Source organism: Primulina eburnea, chromosome 7, assembly GCF_022965805.1.
Source record: "Primulina eburnea isolate SZY01 chromosome 7, ASM2296580v1, whole genome shotgun sequence".
Taxonomy (NCBI): Eukaryota; Viridiplantae; Streptophyta; class Magnoliopsida; order Lamiales; family Gesneriaceae; genus Primulina; species Primulina eburnea.
The window spans coordinates 13,907,796-13,927,311 of NC_133107.1; the positions used below are offsets into that span (position 1 = coordinate 13,907,796).

At 37.7% G+C, this 19,516-nt stretch overlaps 1 non-coding gene across 1 annotated transcript; it reads right to left on the reverse strand.

Annotated features, from left to right (window-relative positions):
* Positions 1-15,575: 15,575 nt before the first annotated feature.
* Positions 15,576-15,681, reverse strand: LOC140837542 (small nucleolar RNA R71). Its single transcript, XR_012119372.1, has one exon. It is a non-coding gene; the product is annotated as a small nucleolar RNA R71 (small nucleolar RNA).
* Positions 15,682-19,516: the final 3,835 nt, after the last annotated feature.

Below are 19,516 nucleotides of genomic sequence, written 5' to 3' on the forward strand. Positions count from 1 at the left end.
TAGTCTGCATTTGTGTTTGCATTTCTGTGTTTTGAGTTTTTGTGCAATGGGGACATTGCACATGTCTAGTATGAGGGGGTCGTCCCACGTCCTCTATTTTTTTATGTTCGTAATTGTCCTGCATGAGTGTCAGTGATGGTGAAACTAGTAAAATTGGTGGCTGATGATGATTGTGGGATGAATGAACTGCATAATACTTAGTCTTATCACTCGTTATAAATACCCCAGTGAATTGAAAATTTTCCATATGCACACATTGTGGGTGTTATGAGTAGTGTTAACGACAGTCGAGTTTAAGAATCTGTGGGAGAAAATGGAAAAACATGGTATGCAAGTCGAACTTGAGTGAATTTTTGTTGACAGTCGTGACCAACCAGTGACATGAAATAGAGTAGATCACTTGAGTCCACCGGAATAACTTTCGTCCCAACTATGCATAATACCTCAAGAGTTATCCCTAAGCCAAATAAACAAACGTTCCATATACTCAAAATTTAGGGAGTACACTTGAGAAAATTATGCACTAAAAAAAAAAGAGTATTACAAAAATAGTGTTGTGAATGAAAAAAAGGGGATGTAAGGTGTGGGGGAGCCAAATAGGGATGAAATCCTATCTCAAGGCTAAATAGATGGAGATGTAAGGCGTTGAGGAATGTCAGATAAAAATTCTGACAAGTGCATAATGAAAATGATCAGTGTACGTCCCATTTGTTTGAGCCGTTTGAAACCTCATGATATTGACTCCCTACTTCCTGTGGTACAACCTCGAAATTTTGCCGCTTTGTGTTCACTTGTTGGTCGCAACTACAAACAGAACTCAGGATAGGAAGACTTGCATTGAATTGTTGATTTGGTGACTCGCATGATTTGCAAACAAAACTGTCTGAAGCACGAGCTAGTGAGACCCACAGCACACACACGACCACACTTTCTGGTAAAATCAAAATGCTATAAGGTGCTTTAAAAGGGGTCTTGATGAATGTTGTGATTTGACTAATTGGATGTGGTTCAAACATCCGCTGAGGCAGGAGATACCGGTTTGCTACTTCACCATCAGTTTCGTTAGTTTAATTCTTTCATTTTGTGTTTATTTCGTATTTTGGGTGTGGGTTGTAACCTATTTTGCTTGAGGGCAAGCAAAAGGTTAGTATGAGGGGGTTGATAGGTGTGGTTTTTACGCGCTTTATTGCATTAGTTTTAGTTGTGTTTGCATTGTGCATGCATGCATTTCATTTACATTTTGTTCATTTTAAAGTACTCATTTGCATATTATCATGTCTCACTATTGGGTATGAATCTGCAGGAAAAATGGTCGGAAAACCAAAAAAGAGAGCAAAGTGTACAAAATAGAATGCCAGGGACAGAATGAGTGGCGCCCGAGCGGTACTTTTCTACCGCCCGAGCGCGAAAGATGAATAGCTGAAGGATTTTTACAGAAGAGTCGGTGCTCGAGCGGTAGTTTTCTACCGCCCTAGCGCGAATGCCGCACTTCCCAAACATCTTTACAGAAGGTGTGGCGCTCGAGCGGTACTTTTCTACCTCCCGAGCGCCACCTATTTTTGGAAAATATCATGCGCGATTCCATTCCTTAATTTCAGAAGGAGAATGATATGGAAGGTTTTTTGGGGGACGACTTGGAGGGCATTCAGAAGGATTTCTAGAGGAGCCACAAGCTTTTGGAGAGCACTTTGCACTTGGATTGAAGATTCGTGATTTTCCGGGCATCGTTCTTCGCAGATTTCGTCTCGCCTAGTATTTCTAATCTAGTTTCTTTCATTTTAAACGTTGTTGCGTTTATTTTTACTATGAATTCTAGTAGCTAAACCTTAATATTTGTTGGGATTCAAGGGGATCCTACCCCAAACTTTGATTTGAATTAATTTACATTCGATTGTTGTGTGATTCTTGATTATACTGTTTTTTTATTGTGTCGTTAAAGCGTAGCTAACTTTAACGCGTTTTCATATCACGAGTGAGTTCGAGAGAATAACGAGTGATAGGATCGAGTAGTATAATCTGCGGATCTACAATTTACATAGATATATGAAATTAGATACGCGCCGATAGTCATAGTCCTTAGGGTCGAAAACTAGGGGATTTCATAGATCGAAATGCGATTCACTCGTGATAAATAATTAATGATATTTAATTACTTCATTGAGTCGAATTAATTTGACATAGCTCGAGAGGGTGTGTTCAATAGAATAGGAAATCATGTCGGAAGCATATAAACACGATCGAACGAATTAACGAATTAATACGGGGTAGGTGAACCAGAATTCCCAACAAATTCATTTATCATTGAAATTTAATCAATTGATCTAGAATTCATATCTCATCATTAAATTCTTGAACTTGTTTGTTTAGTTTCATTAAATTTTATTAGTTATAAAATAATCACTCAATTTTCATTGCTAAAGTTTAATAACTGGAATAATAATTGTGAAACACAGTCTTCAGTGGATCGATACTCGTACTCACGTACACTATTCTATTACTTGACATCGTGCACTTGCGATTACATTTTGAGCATATAAAAACATAATTTTATTGAGGATATCACAGTGCAAGTTTTGCTTGATCAATAAACAATGTAAACATGCAATCATATAAAAGCATATATAAAAGCATGAAACACATATCCATAGCATGTATTAAATCTGAAAGACATGCATCGATATGAAGTAGTAAATAAAACTCTGGACTCGTCACTTCAGACTCGACTCATTTCTAATCTAGGGATCCCGGTTGAATAAGAATGCAACGTTCTCCCACCTACTTTCCCCAGCCAGATGGTGGTACGTCCTTATTCCCAGACTTTGGCTATCTATATCGAATATCTGAAATAGAAGTCAATCTACTCCTAAGCACATCGATATATACCCAAAAGTCCAGTGACTTGGCGGTTCTGCCAAATACTAGACATATCTGTCCAAGACTCTAACTCATGCTTTGCTATAAATCAATAGAATAAGTATATCAATATCACATATTGCAACAAATCAAGGCAATGGCAATTTAGTATGTGATTTTGGGAAACTCAAGTCAAATCAGACTCGAGTTGTGCAATCCCGTATCAACATTGATTTATACATTTCTTTCTGTCGATTTACTCTGTCGAAGTATCTGATCCAGATCTGTCAATACTCTATCTGGCATTGACAATATCAAGGAGTATAATATCAATGCTCCACTCAATCAATACTGGATATCATCAGAACTAACTCAAATTCTGTTTCAACGGCATAACATCACAATCTCAATATACCCAGCAATACCATATATCAATTCCATCATCTCGTACTCGATACAAATCCCAATCAAATCAACTCAGAAAATTATAACAATTTCATACAGTGTCTGTTCTTCAATCCGGTTTCGATTATACGATGTTTAACATATCAGAAACACCATATATGAATCCTATCCGATTCCTTCAATAGCATAATTTCAAATCATATCAAAAACATAAGAAACTTATGTCCGTATGAAGCCTGCGTCGATAGGAACACAATACTGAAGTCGCATTCAAAATCAGACGGACGGATTCTTCGTAAATCACAATCTATGATTTTAAAACTTGAAACTTTTCCCTAGCCGTTTCCTCTGTTCCTTCTTGTTTTAGCTGAAGAAATGTTACTTAATATATATATACCATGCATATCTATGGACAAATGGCTCATCCTGCAATCTGCACGTCTCGCGCATATGCGCGACCTCAACCGGCGCATATGCGCGAGACCTACTGGTCTATGCATAACTCTTCTCAGCAGCTCGCGCATATGCGCGCCCCATCGCCGCGCATATGCGCGAGGTTCTCTGGACTTGGCATTGTTAATCCCACATGCTCGCGCATATGCGCGTCCTATCTCGCGCATATGCGCGAGGTCCTCTGCCTGCCTCACGCATATACGCGCATCAGTGCTGCGCATATGCGCGAGGGGTACTGTCTTCGCACATAATTCAGAGCGTGCATATGCACGAGGGGTACTGTTCTCGCACATAATTCACGTCTTTTTTTGTCATCCCGGTCCGATCCTTTCCGTCTATTATCACATCAATTATCAATAAATCATTTCATAGATTAATAGATAATATCTCGGGCATTACACTCCATATGGCCCTTAAAGGGAATTTTGGTCATCTTTCCTTTCAGACAGGATTCACAAGTCGTTTGAGAATTAATATCAGACATATCAAACATGCCTACTCCAACTAGCTTATTCATTCTTCTTAGAGAAATATGTCTTAATAGAGCATACCATAATTGTGCCGAATTTAGAGTATCTTGTTTTCGCTTGTTTGTTGTTGTTATTGCTTGGACATTATTTAGTGGAATATCTTTCAAATTTTAGTTGTAGAGATCGTTTTCAAGTTCTCCCGTACCAATTAAATAATCATTCTTGTAAATGTTGCAAACACCTTTGCTAAATAAACAAGAATATCCATCTTTATCAAGCATAGAAATAGAAACAACGTTTTTCACCAACTCAAGTACAACCAAAGCATCGATGATACTAGACGTTCTTACCATGATTCGAATATTGAATAAAGGATATTCAAAGAATGTACGTGTGATTTACAACAAGAACTACGTTTGCTTATATCGGTTTAGTTGGAGCTAAGTGAAAATTGTTCACTAGAGGTATATTCTAATCTCCAACGTATGTTTATTCAATCCAAACTATACGAGTGTCCAAATATTTTGATTGTCAAAATAAAATAATTTTTTTTAAAACTTCCGCTGTGTTTGGGCACGAGAGAACACTAATCTTAACACCTAACACTCTATATGTTGATGAAAATTAATAAAGATTTATATTTAATTGTGTTTCAGTTCTTGTTTTTGCAAACATAACATTTAGAATATACTCGATACAACATATGATAACGCAAAAAATGAGAAAAAACCATTCTCACACATCACGGTGTTCAAGAAATTACAACATTTCTTGCTTATTATTTATTCCCAGACCTTTAAAAAGAAATTATCCCAGATCTAATTTAGTTTTCACACACACAAACACACACAAACATAATATCTATATATTTCTTCATTGTTGAATACTTCCTCTCTTTTCATGGAGTTCGAGCACCTGAAAAGCACAATGATGAAATCAATTAAACTAAGGCCTCGCATTTTTACATTCATATATAGAGAAGAGATATATGAATGATATAACAATGGAGAAAAAAAAAATTAGAATACATAGATATGTTAGATTGAAAAAGAAATGTTGTCATAAAATTATTGTAGGTTGAGAACTCAAATATTTCCAAAGTTAGATACAATAAATAAATGATTAATTACCTAGGCATTTCAATCCCTCTCGTACGGTAACTGTATTGCAGTAATTTGCTTTAGCCAGCAAGTCTCTAAATGTGACAAGGTTCTCCATTTTTACCAGGCTTACGACAACAGGGCTGCATGAGCAGCTAAAGTTAAAGTTTTTTGCCGCAGTGCAGCAATCTGGTGTCTGACCTAAAGATGGCGCCACCGGAAGCACACAAAGACTGACGATATCGAGAGCATTTTGAGCTGTCGTCGCGGAACATGCTGGATCTCCTATCGCCGCCATGGTGGTCGGCACCTGCGTGCAGACAAAAACAAATGCTAAGCCCACTGTCAGTACTGCCATAATCATATTTTTGCGTGATTTTAATCCAAATTTATTCTCCATTTTTCTCTTATTCTTTTCCTTTCCTATAAATAAGATCTCTTTTGTGAGATTGGAGAAGCAAGTCGTGTGTCTATATATAGGAGGAAGAATCGATGTATGTCCTTTTTTCTACCATATATTCTAATCATGTGAAATATTTTAAAAGATGATCCATGAGAAATTTTTATTTTTTTAATTAAATTTTTAATAATATTGAGATATTAAAATATAGAGTTTTATCTTTTTAAACTAATAAATTTTTCTTTAATATTGATGTTTCTGTGTAGATATTTTATCATTGTTCAAAAAAATTTATTCCCTGATAAAATTTTTGTTTCCATATTTGTGTAAGGCTCTATACATGGAATAAACTCTAGAGTATTGGAAGTATATAAAGAAGAGGTTATTGCTGCCGCGGGTTTGGTTTTTAGTGTAGAATGAGAAAAGTGAAACGCCGCAAGAAGAGCAAAGAATTGCATAAGTGAAGATTTTGCGTGATCGACTCACAGTGTTTGTTGTGTTGCCGTGAAGTGTCGGAGACACTCGAACACAACACTCCTATAAAGTGTTGGTTGAAGAGATATTTGTGGCTTCGGGTTTCGGCGATACAACTGTTGCATCCATAGTTTTGTTTTTTTTTTATTATTTAAGATGCAATTTATTTCTTTGAGTTGTTACTGAAGACCGATTTTCGTAGTTTCACTAGTATTGGTTTTGCAAACTATTTACAATTTTCTACAGAATATTTTGTCCTGAGACATTGCACAAGTAGTTATACTTGGACATGATTAATTATGTTTTATTTTAATCATTAAAGTTTATTTGTGTGTTTAATTAATATATTCGGCTACATATTGTGGTGTGCCAATATTTGCTATCCGCAAGTGTATGGTGTAAGATTTTAGTACTCGGTAGAGCACAAATGTCGATCTCACATAGAGTGCAATTTAATTAGATATTAATTACCACAATTAAAATAATCAGAATTTATTTAGAAAATTCACTAGAATGTTTGTTGTTAATTATGAACTAAAATTAATGAAAGCGCCCAAATGTTTTCAAATCAGTGAGAATAAAAATCTAGAGGTACGTATGATTTCACTTGATCTTTACTATATTAGATTATCATGAACATCATATTTTATATTTTTCGTTTACTAAAAAAGAATTCTCAACTATTTCTACACCCTTTCTCAAGTAGTGGTGTGTATAAATCAATTATTTAAAGTCAATTTCAATATCTCTATCAAAAATCAAATAATAAATAATTTCAATTGCACAGTAATTCTTTTAATAGATCCGTTGAAGTTATTGGCATTCTGAGCCCTATAAAAACCAACGATATATTTTCCTACGGTCATATTCAAAATCTCATCTCCCGAGTGAAAGATCTCAAATAAATATGAAAATGCAATTATTGATCAAGAAATTGGAAGCAATAAAATTCAGAAAATATGAATAAAACAAGAAGAACTTGTCATATAACAATCAATAATTTAAAAATAAATATTCGACCAAGCTACGTTGTCCTCTAGATTAAAGAAATTAGTTCATAACGGAAAAAAGATAAAAAAAATTCATGTTTTTCCGACATAACTAATAGACTAAAATTAAGTAAGAAGAAGGGAAGAAGAATCGAATCAGAATCGCGTCTCCATCCTCGGTAGATGCGCTCTTCGTTCTTCATTTTCGTTCTTCGTTCTCGTTCTCTTTTCCGCTCTCAAAATTTTTATTGTGTGACCCCGGCTACTCCTCTCTGTTGTTTTTGTGGATAGAGTTTAAATTATTGTAAGTGTGTGAATAGTGGCAAAAGCCCAAGGAAATCCCAACAAATTCTCCATTTTTCACATGCGCTCGCGGGTGCACAGGATCTCGCGCAGCCGCATGTAGACTTCAGTTTTCTGCGCGTTGCGTGCGTAGGGGCACAGGATTCCACGCAGCCGCGTGCGTGCGTGCTAATGTTCATGAATTTTTTTCGCGCTCACGCTTGCTCTGCTTTCTTTTTCGGCCCTTCATTCTTCCAACTCAAAATTTAGTTCCTCGTTGGTCACAAGTTATGCGTCTATGCTGATTCCTGCAGTGACATAAACAACAACAAAAAACACATAAATCTGCTCGATAACTGCACACTTTCATGCCAATTCCTTGGATAATTTAAGTGCAAAACTTGCACATACCAAATTCCGCCAAACTCAAAGTTTGCTAGGTCCCGAGAAAATTGTAAAAAATACATTCAATGTTGAAGTTAACAAAACGAAAGCAGTGGAATATCGTAATCACTATGGCCTCAAATAGCACATGTCTAAGGTTTTCATGTTTGATGCATGCACACATTACTTATCAATTCACGTGTGTCTGTGGATCACCAATCTCATCTACCCAACTCAGCATATCGATAGATTTAAGCTTCTATTTTACCTCATAGAAACATAGAATGTTTAGCTCAAGTTTCAAACTATCATCCATGGAAATAATTATCTACTTACATAGATCACCAGGAATTTGGTTAAACATTTGGTCCAAAAGATATTAAGGAGAATCATACCAAAGTGTAACGTGATTTCATGAGACGTGTATGTGTAAATGGTAAAATTCCATACTCTTTGACAGTGCTTTTGAAGTGTCTATAGGCTTAACTTTAACGACTCTTCTCCACTAGTATATTGGATATGCGTGACTTGGTTAATAGGTCTTGTAAGCTTATATCGTTAGGCTACGACTCACAGCTTCAATGAAGGTATGGAAATCAAAGATAAGAAAAAACAAACAAATAATTTTTTTCAACAACTCCTCCATCTTTCGTATTCCACTTTTAATTGATTTTTTTCATAATTTTTCTTTTCAACTCCAGTCTTTTTCTTCTCTCATGTTCACCATCTCCACACCATACATTCCTCCTTTTATATCCGTATTTCGTCTTGAAGAGTGTTAAATCGAGTTTTGGATTACCATTCATTCACTAATCAATTTGTACAAACGGGCCATGTGCATCAAAATAATGATATGGCGTGTTTTTGTTGAATAAATTCAATTGCATATATTTTTTTGACAGGATCAAATGTCTTCAAATGATATGTTATAACAATTTAAACAAGCCCAAAGAAATTCAATGAATCCCTAAATCACCTTTGTGTTTGTAACATTTATTTCATAACAAAAAGAAATCACAAAAAGTCTCAGAATTATGTCGTCTATTCAGTAATACATAGCATGCAATAAATTTTATCTCCTTGTTAGGTGTATCAATGATCATGGCGAAAGTGCATAAATGGTTGTGAACATTTAAGAATTTGTACACAAGCACCATGACTCAACCATTTTGGCAAAAATTATTGTAATTGGCCTACTTGACATTGATTAATAATTTTTTTGGCAAAAATTAGACTAACTGATTGCAAAAATTCAAGTAGCAAGAATTAAACCCCTCTCAATTTAAAACATGCATTGTTCTCAATGTATGTAAAAATAAAAAATTAGGACAACTCATAATTGTGCCAACGAGCGTCAATACTTGTCGTTATCATCATTTTTTTCATCGTTGGGGTATTCCGCTCATCGCACAGATCTGATCATTAAAATATTATTAGCTTAAATGATGTTAAAATATGTGACTAAAAAAATTATAAATAAAATGAATAAGTAAATAAAATAAAATTGCAGAAAAATAAAATTTCGTGGGTTGTCTCCCATGCAACGCTTTATTTTAAGTCATGAGCCTGACTCTTCTTCCTGTTCAAGGTGGATCATGTGATCTCTTGGATGCCTTGATTACCACCCTCTGACCTTCAACCTCTATGCTCAGCCTTCTTGCTTCACGTAAATGATGGCTCTAGAAGCAGCCAAGAATGTCGTCCTAGAATTAAAAGAACATCCTAATTGTTCTCCATGTCAAGCCCAATGAAATCTGCTAGAAGCCTCAGTTTATAGATTTGGACTTCAACATGTTCCACAAAACCTAACAGTACCTTGACAGATTTATCTGCCAACTGCTAAATAAGTTCTGTGGGTTTCATCTTGCTCAGTGCAATTTTCTTGTAAAGAGAACATGGCATTACATTCACGCTCGCCCCTGAATCACGAAAAGCTTTTCCAACCGTTTGGCTCCCTATTGCACATTCACTACAAGAAAATACACATTCAACAACACATCAAAGACAACGGTTTTAATAAAAATCGTTGTCTTTTTACTTTTAACAACAGTTTCAACAAAATCATTGTCGTAGCCTAAAAAAATCCGTTAACAGACAACAGTCTCTTCAAAACCGTTGTCTTTGATATTCTATGACAACTGTTTTTAAAAACTGTTGTCTATGAGCGTGTTTTTTGAGTTACGACAACGGTTTTTGACTATATGTGTTTTGTAAAAGATCAAATACCACGGTTTGTTTAAACCATTGTCTTTCAGCTGGTTTTTTCAGTTCTACGACAACAATTTTTGTACAACGTTGTCTTTTCTTATTGTTTTATATGGTAGAAAACCGTTGTCTTTGAATTTTTTTATTTATAAAATTATTAAAATTTGCGACGGTTAAAACCGTCGCTAATTAAAAAATACGACGGTTTTGTATAACCGTCGCTAACTTTAGCGACTGTTATACAACACCGTCGCTAAATTTAGCTACGGTGTTAAGCAAAACCTTCGCAATTTTTAAATTAGCGATGGTTGTAGAAAAACAGTCGCTAAATTTAGCGACAATTATGCATAACCGTCGCTATATTGCAGCTGTTTGACTCACAATCGTCGCTAATAGCAACGGTGTTTGTTTGACTGTCGCTAATAGCGACGGTTTAAGAAATTAGTGACCGTTACACCAAAAACCGTCGCAAATTGTCTGTAAAAATATTAGTGTTTTCAGTCCATTTTCCTCCACACCACTTCACAACACATAAAATTTTTCTCTTTTATACTATTGTAGTTTCGATTTAGATTAAATTTTTTCGCTTTAATTTTTAGTAACTTTATAAGTGTTAGTTAAGATCATGAATATTGTTAGCATAGTAAGATTGTAAGTTTTTTTTATATTTATTAAATTATTAAAAGTACAATTTTTTTTCCTGCTAAAATTAGCGACAGATATCATGCAAAACCGTCGCTGAAATTAGGTACAAACTTTATGAATCGCTTTGTAGCTACGACAACGGTTTTTCTAGCGCACTCTTTACCCACAGGGCCTTTAACAACGGTTTACAAGACCTACGATAACGATTTTTCACCGTCGCCTTTATACGTCTACGGCAATGGTTTTTCACCGTTGTCTTTGAGCACACCCTTTAACCACATGGCATTTAACAACGGTTTGACAAGACCTACGACAACTGTGAAAAACCGTTGTCTTTAGCCTTTTTTTGTAGTGATGGTACAGCAAGTTTCCAGGGGTCTTGCAGCTTCTTTGGAAAATTTCTTTCTATCTTCTCATCGTCTCCTTCTATAAGTGTCACTTCCTCCAGATCTGCAGACTGAATGTTAATTTATTGGTTCTTGAAATCTTCATGAAATTTTTCTTTTGAAATTCAGGATTCAACTGTATAAATATTTGGGCATAAGGAAGTAAGGAAATATCAATGCACTGATCTAAATCATATCTCTTTCTTTTCTTACCTCGGATGCCTTTGTTTGGAGTTGACTCTTCTTCCCGGATGGGTGTGGGATCAACAGTTTCTCCTTCTCCATCTACCGTTCCAATCTCATCATGTTATATCAAAATGGCGTTCACTTATCTCAAACTTGTGTCTCTGCAGTCTTTGGTACTGCTCCTGAAGATTGAGACATGAGTTGCCTTGTTATCTTCCCAACCTACAACTGAAGGATTTTCAAGGAAGCACCAACATTGGTCATGTGTGTCTATAGGTTACGTTGGCTAGGATGATTATGATTAGGAGAAGAGTTACCTCGATAGCCGCTATATCCATGATTATTGACGTAATGTCATGTTTCCATGCTTGGACCTTCTTTTGTAGCTATAGCTGTTAATTCATATGTATATTGTCCTTTATTCATAGCTGCGAGTTGGGTATTCAGATTAGAAACTTGTGCAGTAATTGAAGTGATGGCGTCCACTGCATAAAACCCGGCCATCTTCTTCACTACTGATATCTCACTGGGCCACTCGGTAGCAGCTGATAGTCATCTGCTCAAGTAAATCGTATGCTTGGTTTGGAGATTTCACAAATATTGTACCACCAGCGGCTGCATCAACCATCGTCCGTGTCTGGCCATTCAACATGTTATATAACAACTCAATATGCACCCAATCTTCGTATCCATGGTTTTGACATCTTCTGAGCAGTTCCTTGTAATGTCTCAAGCTTTATACAACTGCTCATATTCGTTCTGCCTGAAGGTGTTGATCTCAATCTTCAGCTGTGTAGACTTGGCAGGTGAGAAATATTTTGCAAGGAATTTTGTATCCAATTCCTTCCAAGCAGATAATGCTCCCTAGCGACTATGATTGGAGCCAACCTCTAGCTTGATCCCTGAAAGAAAATGGAAATAGAAGCAATCTAATAATATCGTTAAGAACATTATTAGATTTTACTGTGTCTGTAATCTCCAGGAACGTTCTCTAATGCAAGTGCGGATCTGCAATTTTTCGCTCCCCCAGACTTGTTCTGCTGAACCATGTCAATCAGTGCTGACTTTAGCTCGAAATTGTAAGCATTTATCATTTCACGTGTTATGCTAGAGTAGTGGGCGTTGATCACTGGTTTGAAATGGTCTCTGATAGGTACCATAGGAGGGAGTAGGTTTTCATTCTCTCTGTATTCAGCCATTGATTTTACCTCTTCTCTTCTTGCTTTTCTCAAGGCACTTGTAGTCTTTTCAATTTCTTGTTCAAGAAGCAACGAGTCAAGGCTTTGAGTTTTTCGCATAAAATGCAACAACAGAGAACCAAATTAGTAAAAAAATAAATAATTAATAAAACAAATCTAAATTAAAGTTTAGACTAATTCATAGCGATATTAATATAAAAATTAATTAGAGCTCTATCCGGCAACGATGCAAAAACTTGTTGCTATATTTTTTACCTGTAAGTGTACGGTGTCAGATTTTAGTACTCGGTACCAGGATGCTTTGCCAAGACCTATATGTCTAGGAGGTCTTAGGTTCGAATCCTGGGAAGGTAAAAGCTCCAGTACCTGGGATGGAGAAGTCCTATAAGTAATGGCGCATAGGAAAGCCCGTGAGGGAAAAAATCCCAAGATCGGGATATCCAATGGTCGTTAAAATAAAAGTAGCTCAACTGGTACCAGGATTACTTTGCCAAGACCTATATATCCAGGAGGTCTTGGGTTCGAATCCTGAAAAGATAAAAGCTTCAGTACCTGGGATGAAGAAGTCCTATGAGTAATGGCGCATGGGAAAGCCCGTGAGAGAAAAGGCCCATGATCGGGATAGCCCATGGTCGTTACATTATGGGTCCAATGGAATTGGAAATCCTGGGTGGTAAGAAGTATTCATTTGTTTGTGTTGATGATTTCTCACGTTTTGTATGTGTAAGCTTTTTTAGAGAGATAACTGACACATTTGATGCTTTTAAGAAACTACATTCTAGATTATTAATCTGCACAATTTTAAGGTTGATAACATCAAAACCGACCATAATAAGGAGTTTGAGAATTCAAATTTTACAACTTTGTGTGATAAGAAAAACATAACTCATGAATTTGCATATCCAAAGACTCCCCAACATGATGGTATAGCCAAGAGAAAGAATCAAACAGCGTAATAGATGGCTCGGGTCATGTTGACTTCTAAAAATCTTACAAAACGTTTTTGGGCTGAGACTTTAAAGACAACATGTCATATTTCAAATCGTGTATATTTAAGGAGTGATTCCAATGTGACTTCCTATGATGTTACCATAGAAAAGAGGCCAAACCTTTAGTATTTTCAAGTCTTTGTATGTGTATGCTATGTGTTGAATGAACGAGATCATCTTGCTAAGTTTAATTCTAAAACTGAATTTTTTACCAATAATAGTGCATATAGAATCTTTAATTTAAGAACTAGAACAACTATATAATCCACTAATGTTGTGTTCGACGATCTTTTAGATCTGGCATTTAAGACAGTCGAGGAAGATGTAGACGGACTGTTGGATACATCTAAGTCATTGGTCAGAAAAGATGTTGAGCCAGATATTACAACACACAGCACAACACTGCCTTTGACTGAGACAGAAACGAAGGAGGATGAACATGATGATGATACCGTGATCAATGATGGGAAATATATTCACAGTAAAATTCAGAAGAATCATCCATCATCAAAGATCATTGGAGAAGTACATTGGGACATGCAAACTAGAAGAAATGAGAAATTTGACTACCGAAAAATGATTTGTTTAGTATGCATGAGTTTTGTATACTGTTAGGTAACACACTCTTGCTTTGTGTCACACATTGAACCAAAAAATATTTTGATGCATTAAAAGATGAATTTTGGGTCAATGTTATGGATGAAGAACTTGAGCAGTTTGTCCACAATGATGCATGATATTTAGTTGTAAGACCTGAAAATGTGAATGTAATTTGAACTAAATGGATTTTTAAGAAAAAAAACTGATGAATCAGATAATATTATTGATAGGTGGTGTTTTTACGTGTTTATTGCATTAGTTTTAGTTGTGTTTACATTGTGCATGCATGCATTTCATTTACATTTTGTTCATTTTATAGTAATTATTTGCATTTTATCATGTCTCACTTGTGTGTGATGAATCTGCAGGAAAAAATGGTCGGAGAACGAAAATCAGAGCAAAAGGTGGAAGACTCAAGAATTTGGACAGAACAAGCGGCGCCCGAGCGGTACATTTCTACCGCCCGGGCGCGAGAAGTGAATAACTGAAGGACCAAGACAGAAAGTTGGCGCTCGGGCGGTGCTTTTCTACCGCCCGAGCGCGAGAAAATGCCTCCGAAGTCATCCTTATAGAAAGTTGGCGCCCGAGCGGTACTTTTATACCGCTCGAGCGCGAGAAGTTGAAGTGCCAAGACAGGAAGTTGGCGCTCGGGCGGTGCTTTTCTACCGCCCGAGCGCGAATGCCGCACCAGCCGAGGGAAGTTACAGAGAGTGTGGCGCTCGAGCGGTACTTTTCTATCGCCCGAGCGCCGCCTATTTTTGGAAGATTATTGTGCGCGATTTCTGACCTTAATTTGGGAGTGTGGCTGCTATGGAAAGATTATTGGTCGACTTTTGAGGATCATTCAGGGATTTTGGCAGCGGGGATCGAGTTTGGAGAGAGCTTTGGCACTTGGATTGAAGATTCGACGGTTTCCGGGCATCGTTCTTCGCAGATTTCGTCACGTCTTGTATTTCTAGTTTATTTTCCTTTATTTAAATATTGTTTTGCTTATTTTAATTATAAATTCTAGTAGCTAAACTTTCATATTTGTTGGCATGCACCAGAAGAGATATCTGAATTAAAATATGGAGTGTTAGTTCAATAAAAATAAAATACACTAAAGAAAATAACTAGAAATATAATTGTAGATTAACAGTTCCCCGGCAACGGCGCCAAAACGAGAGACGAATTGAGATGCCACGCCGCATACCCATGTTAGAGTATGCCCAGCCTTCTTTGGATGGTGCACGCCCCAGCATTGTGAGGCCGATTGTGCGGGCAAACCAATTCGAAATCAAACCAGCCATTATCCAGATGATTCAGAACACCGTCCAATTTGGAGGAACTGCTGTGGACGATCCAAACACACACATCGTGGATTTTCTTGAGATTTGCGATATTTTTAAATTTAATGGAGTTTCTGATGATGCTGTTAGACTGCGTTTATTTCCTTCCTCTTTGCGTGATAAAGCTAAAGCTTGGTTGAATTGTTTACCTGTAGGTTCGATCGCTACATCAGAGGACATGGCGAAGGCGTTTCTCATCAAATACTTTCCTCCATCGAAGACCATGAAGCTGTGGGCAGACATCACAACATTTGCTCAGTTCGATCAAGAGTCACTATATGAGGCGTGGGAGCGTTTCAAAGATCTATTACGAAGATGCCCACATCACGAGTTGCCACTTGGGTTAGTCGTTCAAACTTTCTATTATGGCTTACTTACTCCTAATCGTACTATGATAGATGCTGCTGCTTGTGGAAATCTATTGAGAAAAAATGCTGAGGAAGGATATGAGCTACTGGAGGAGATGGCTGCTAGCACTTATCACCCTCAATCTGACAGGAACAATCAGCGGAAAAGTGCAGGGGTTCACCAGGTAACTGATCTATCTGCTATTACTGCACAACTTGATGTCTTAAACAGGAAACTGGATGGCTTGAACATGGGTGGCACGGCTATGCGTCTTCAAGAGATATTCTGTGAGAAATGTGGAGGTGAACACGATGCGCCGGACTGTCAAGCTGACAACCCCTTCTATGTGCAAAACGGGGTATTGGTCAATCAAGTGGGAGTCAACCACCGTCCAAGGAATGATCCGTATTCGAATTCATACAATCCTGGATGGAGGCAACATCCCAACTTCTCATGGGGTGGCCAAAACAGTCAGAATCGACCACAGGGAGGACAACAATATGGAAAACAGCCGATGTACAGATCCGATCCTCCCAAAGAAGAAAAGTCTAACTTGGAACAGATGATGTCTAAATTTATTTCGTCCACTGAAACTCGACTCCAAAACCAAGACGCATCAATAAAGGGACTAGAGACTCAGATTGGACAGTTGGCCAAGATGATAGCAAATCGAGAGCCGGGCACCTTGCCAAGTAACACAGAAACTAATCCAAAAGAGCAAGTGAAGGCCATTGAGTTGAAGAGCGGAAAAGTTTTGGAGCCTAGAGAAAAAGAGAAAAGCCAAGTGCCGGATGAACATGCTGCGACATCTCAAGGTAAGTCATCTAACTCTACACCAGCACTCACTGCACAACCTAAGATTGTTATCCCTCCGCCTTTTCCTGCAGCATTAAAAAAGGCAAAACTAGATGCACAATTCGGTAAGTTTTTAGAGGTATTTAAAAAATTGCATATTAATATTCCTTTTTCCGATGCTTTGATGCAAATGCCTAGTTATGCTAAATTTTTTAAGGACATCTTAGCCAACAAGAGAAAATTGGAGGATCACATGACGGTAAATTTGACCGAAAGTTGCTCTGCTTTGGTGCAAAACAAAATCCCACCAAAACTAAAAGACCCAGGGAGTTTTTCTATCCCTTGCATGATTGGTGATGTAGTTTTTCGTAAAACATTGTGTGACCTTGGTGCAAGTATTAATCTTATGCCTCTATTTGTTTTCAGGAAACTCGGATTAGGAGAGCCTAAGCCGACGAGGATGTCCTTGCAACTGGCTGACAGGTCTGTCAAGTACCCCCGCGGAGTGATTAAGGATGTGCTAGTAAAAGTGGACAAATTCATTTTTCCTGCAGACTTCGTGGTGCTCGACATGGAGGAGGATACAGAGATGCCTCTAATTTTGGGGAGACCATTCCTTGCAACTGGCAAGGCACTTATTGATGTGCAAGAGGGAAAGTTGAGATTGAGAGTGGGCGAAGAAGAGATTACATTTGATGTTTTTAATGCACTTAGGCACACACTGCATTCTGATAGTTGTTTTAGAATTGATGCGTTTGACTCTCTTGTATCCAACTATGTGCAGGATGCTCTTAGGGACCCTTTGGAGGCCACTATCAATACTGAATTGGGAGAAGAGGAGTTAGACGAAGAAAGAGCTGAAATTGTGGCACACTTTAATGCCAACCAACCATGGAGAAGGCCAATGAGGATGCGACTGGAGGATCTAGGAGAACGAAGAGATTTGACCCCTCAAAGGTCAAGCATCGAGGATCCACCAACGCTTGAGCTAAAGCCGTTGCTTCCACACCTCAAGTACGTATACTTAGGTGAGAATAACACTTTACCTGTCATTATTTCTGCTGCTTTGACAGATGTGATGGAGGACAAGCTGTTGGAAGTTTTGAAAGCGCACAAGGGTGCATTTGCATGGAAGCTGGCAGATATCAAAGGAATAAATCCATCTGTCTGCATGCACAAGATCTTGATGGAAGAGAAGTACTCACCTCTTGTGCAACCTCAAAGACGATTAAATCCAAAGATGCAAGAGGTAGTAAAGGCTGAAACAATTAAGCTTCTCGACGCAGGTATTATCTATCCTATATCTGATAGTGCATGGGTAAGTCCTGTTCAGTGTGTGCCAAAGAAAGGTGGGATTACTGTTATCACAAATGAAAATAATGAATTAATACCCACTAGGACTGTTACGGGATGGCGTGTGTGCATTGATTATAGGAAATTGAATGATGCTACCCGTAAAGACCACTTTCCCCTTCCCTTTATTGATCAAATGCTTGAGAGGTTAGCGGGTCATGAGTTCTATTGTTTTTTAGATGGGTATTTTGGGTATAACCAAATCATGATTGCGCCCGAGGACCAAGAGAAAACCACTTTCACTTGTCCTTATGGCACTTTTGCTTTTAGACGGATGCCATTTGGTTTGTGTAACGCCCCTGCCACTTTTCAGCGATGCATGACTGCTATATTCCATGATATGATTGAAACTTTTCTTGAGATATTTATGGATGACTTCTCGATTTTTGGCTCGTCTTTTAATGATTGTTTGCAAAACTTGCAGGTAGTGTTGAGGAGATGTGAGGAGACAAACTTGGTGTTTAATTGGGAAAAATGCCACTTTATGGTACAAGAGGGAATTGTCCTAGGGCACAAGGTTTCGGGGCACGGAATAGAGGTGGATAAGGCGAAAGTTGAAGTTATCAAGAACTTACCACCTCCGGCGTCCATAAAGGGAGTTAGAAGTTTTCTAGGCCACGCCGGTTTTTACCGACGTTTCATCAAAGATTTTTCTAAAATTGCAAAACCTTTATCTTCTTTACTCATGAAAGATGTGCCTTTTGATTTCAATTCTGATTGTTTGCAGGCATACGAGAAGTTGAAAGAGCGCTTAGTGACGGCTCCTGTCTTGGTGGCACCGGATTGGGATCTACCCTTCGATATCATGTGCGATGCCAGCGATACTGCGGTAGGTGCTGTCCTCGGACAAAGACAAAACAAGGTATTTCACACCATATACTATGCAAGTAGGACTCTAGATGAAGCACAATTGAATTATGCCACCACCGAAAAAGAGTTACTTGCAGTAGTGTTTGCACTTGACAAGTTTCATGCTTATCTTGTTTTGTCGAAAGTAATTGTGTTTACTGATCACTCTGCCCTTAAATATTTACTTGCAAAGAAAGATGCAAAGCCACGCTTACTTCGGTGGATTTTATTATTGCAAGAATTTGATGTGGAAATAAAAGATAAGAAGGGTGTTGAGAATGTGGTTGCAGATCATTTGTCTAGATTAGAATTTATCAGTAATGATTGTGTGACTGATGCGATTAATGATTGGCTTCCGGATGAGCAGTTGTTTGAGGTAAAAAATTGTCCATGGTATGCAAATCTTGCGAATTTTCTTGTTACAGGCTCACCTCCCCCAAATCTAACATTTCACCAAAGAAAGAAATTCTTTTCGGACGTGAAATATTATTTTTGGGAGGAACCTTTCTTGTTTAAGATTTGTGCAGATTCTATGATTCGGAGATGTGTGGCGGAGGAAAAGATGAGATCGATTCTTACTCATTGCCATGACCGTGAGGTAGGTGGTCACTTTGGACCAACGAGGACGGCATCTAAGGTACTCGAATGTGGCATTTATTGGCCAACCCTCTTTAAAGATGCTCGTTCTTATGTGCTAGCATATGATAAATGCCAACGGACAGGTAACATCTCTAACCGTCACGAAATGCCTTTAAATAATATCATTGAGTGTGAGGTTTTTGATGTGTGGGGAATAGATTTCATGGGACCGTTTCCCAGTTCT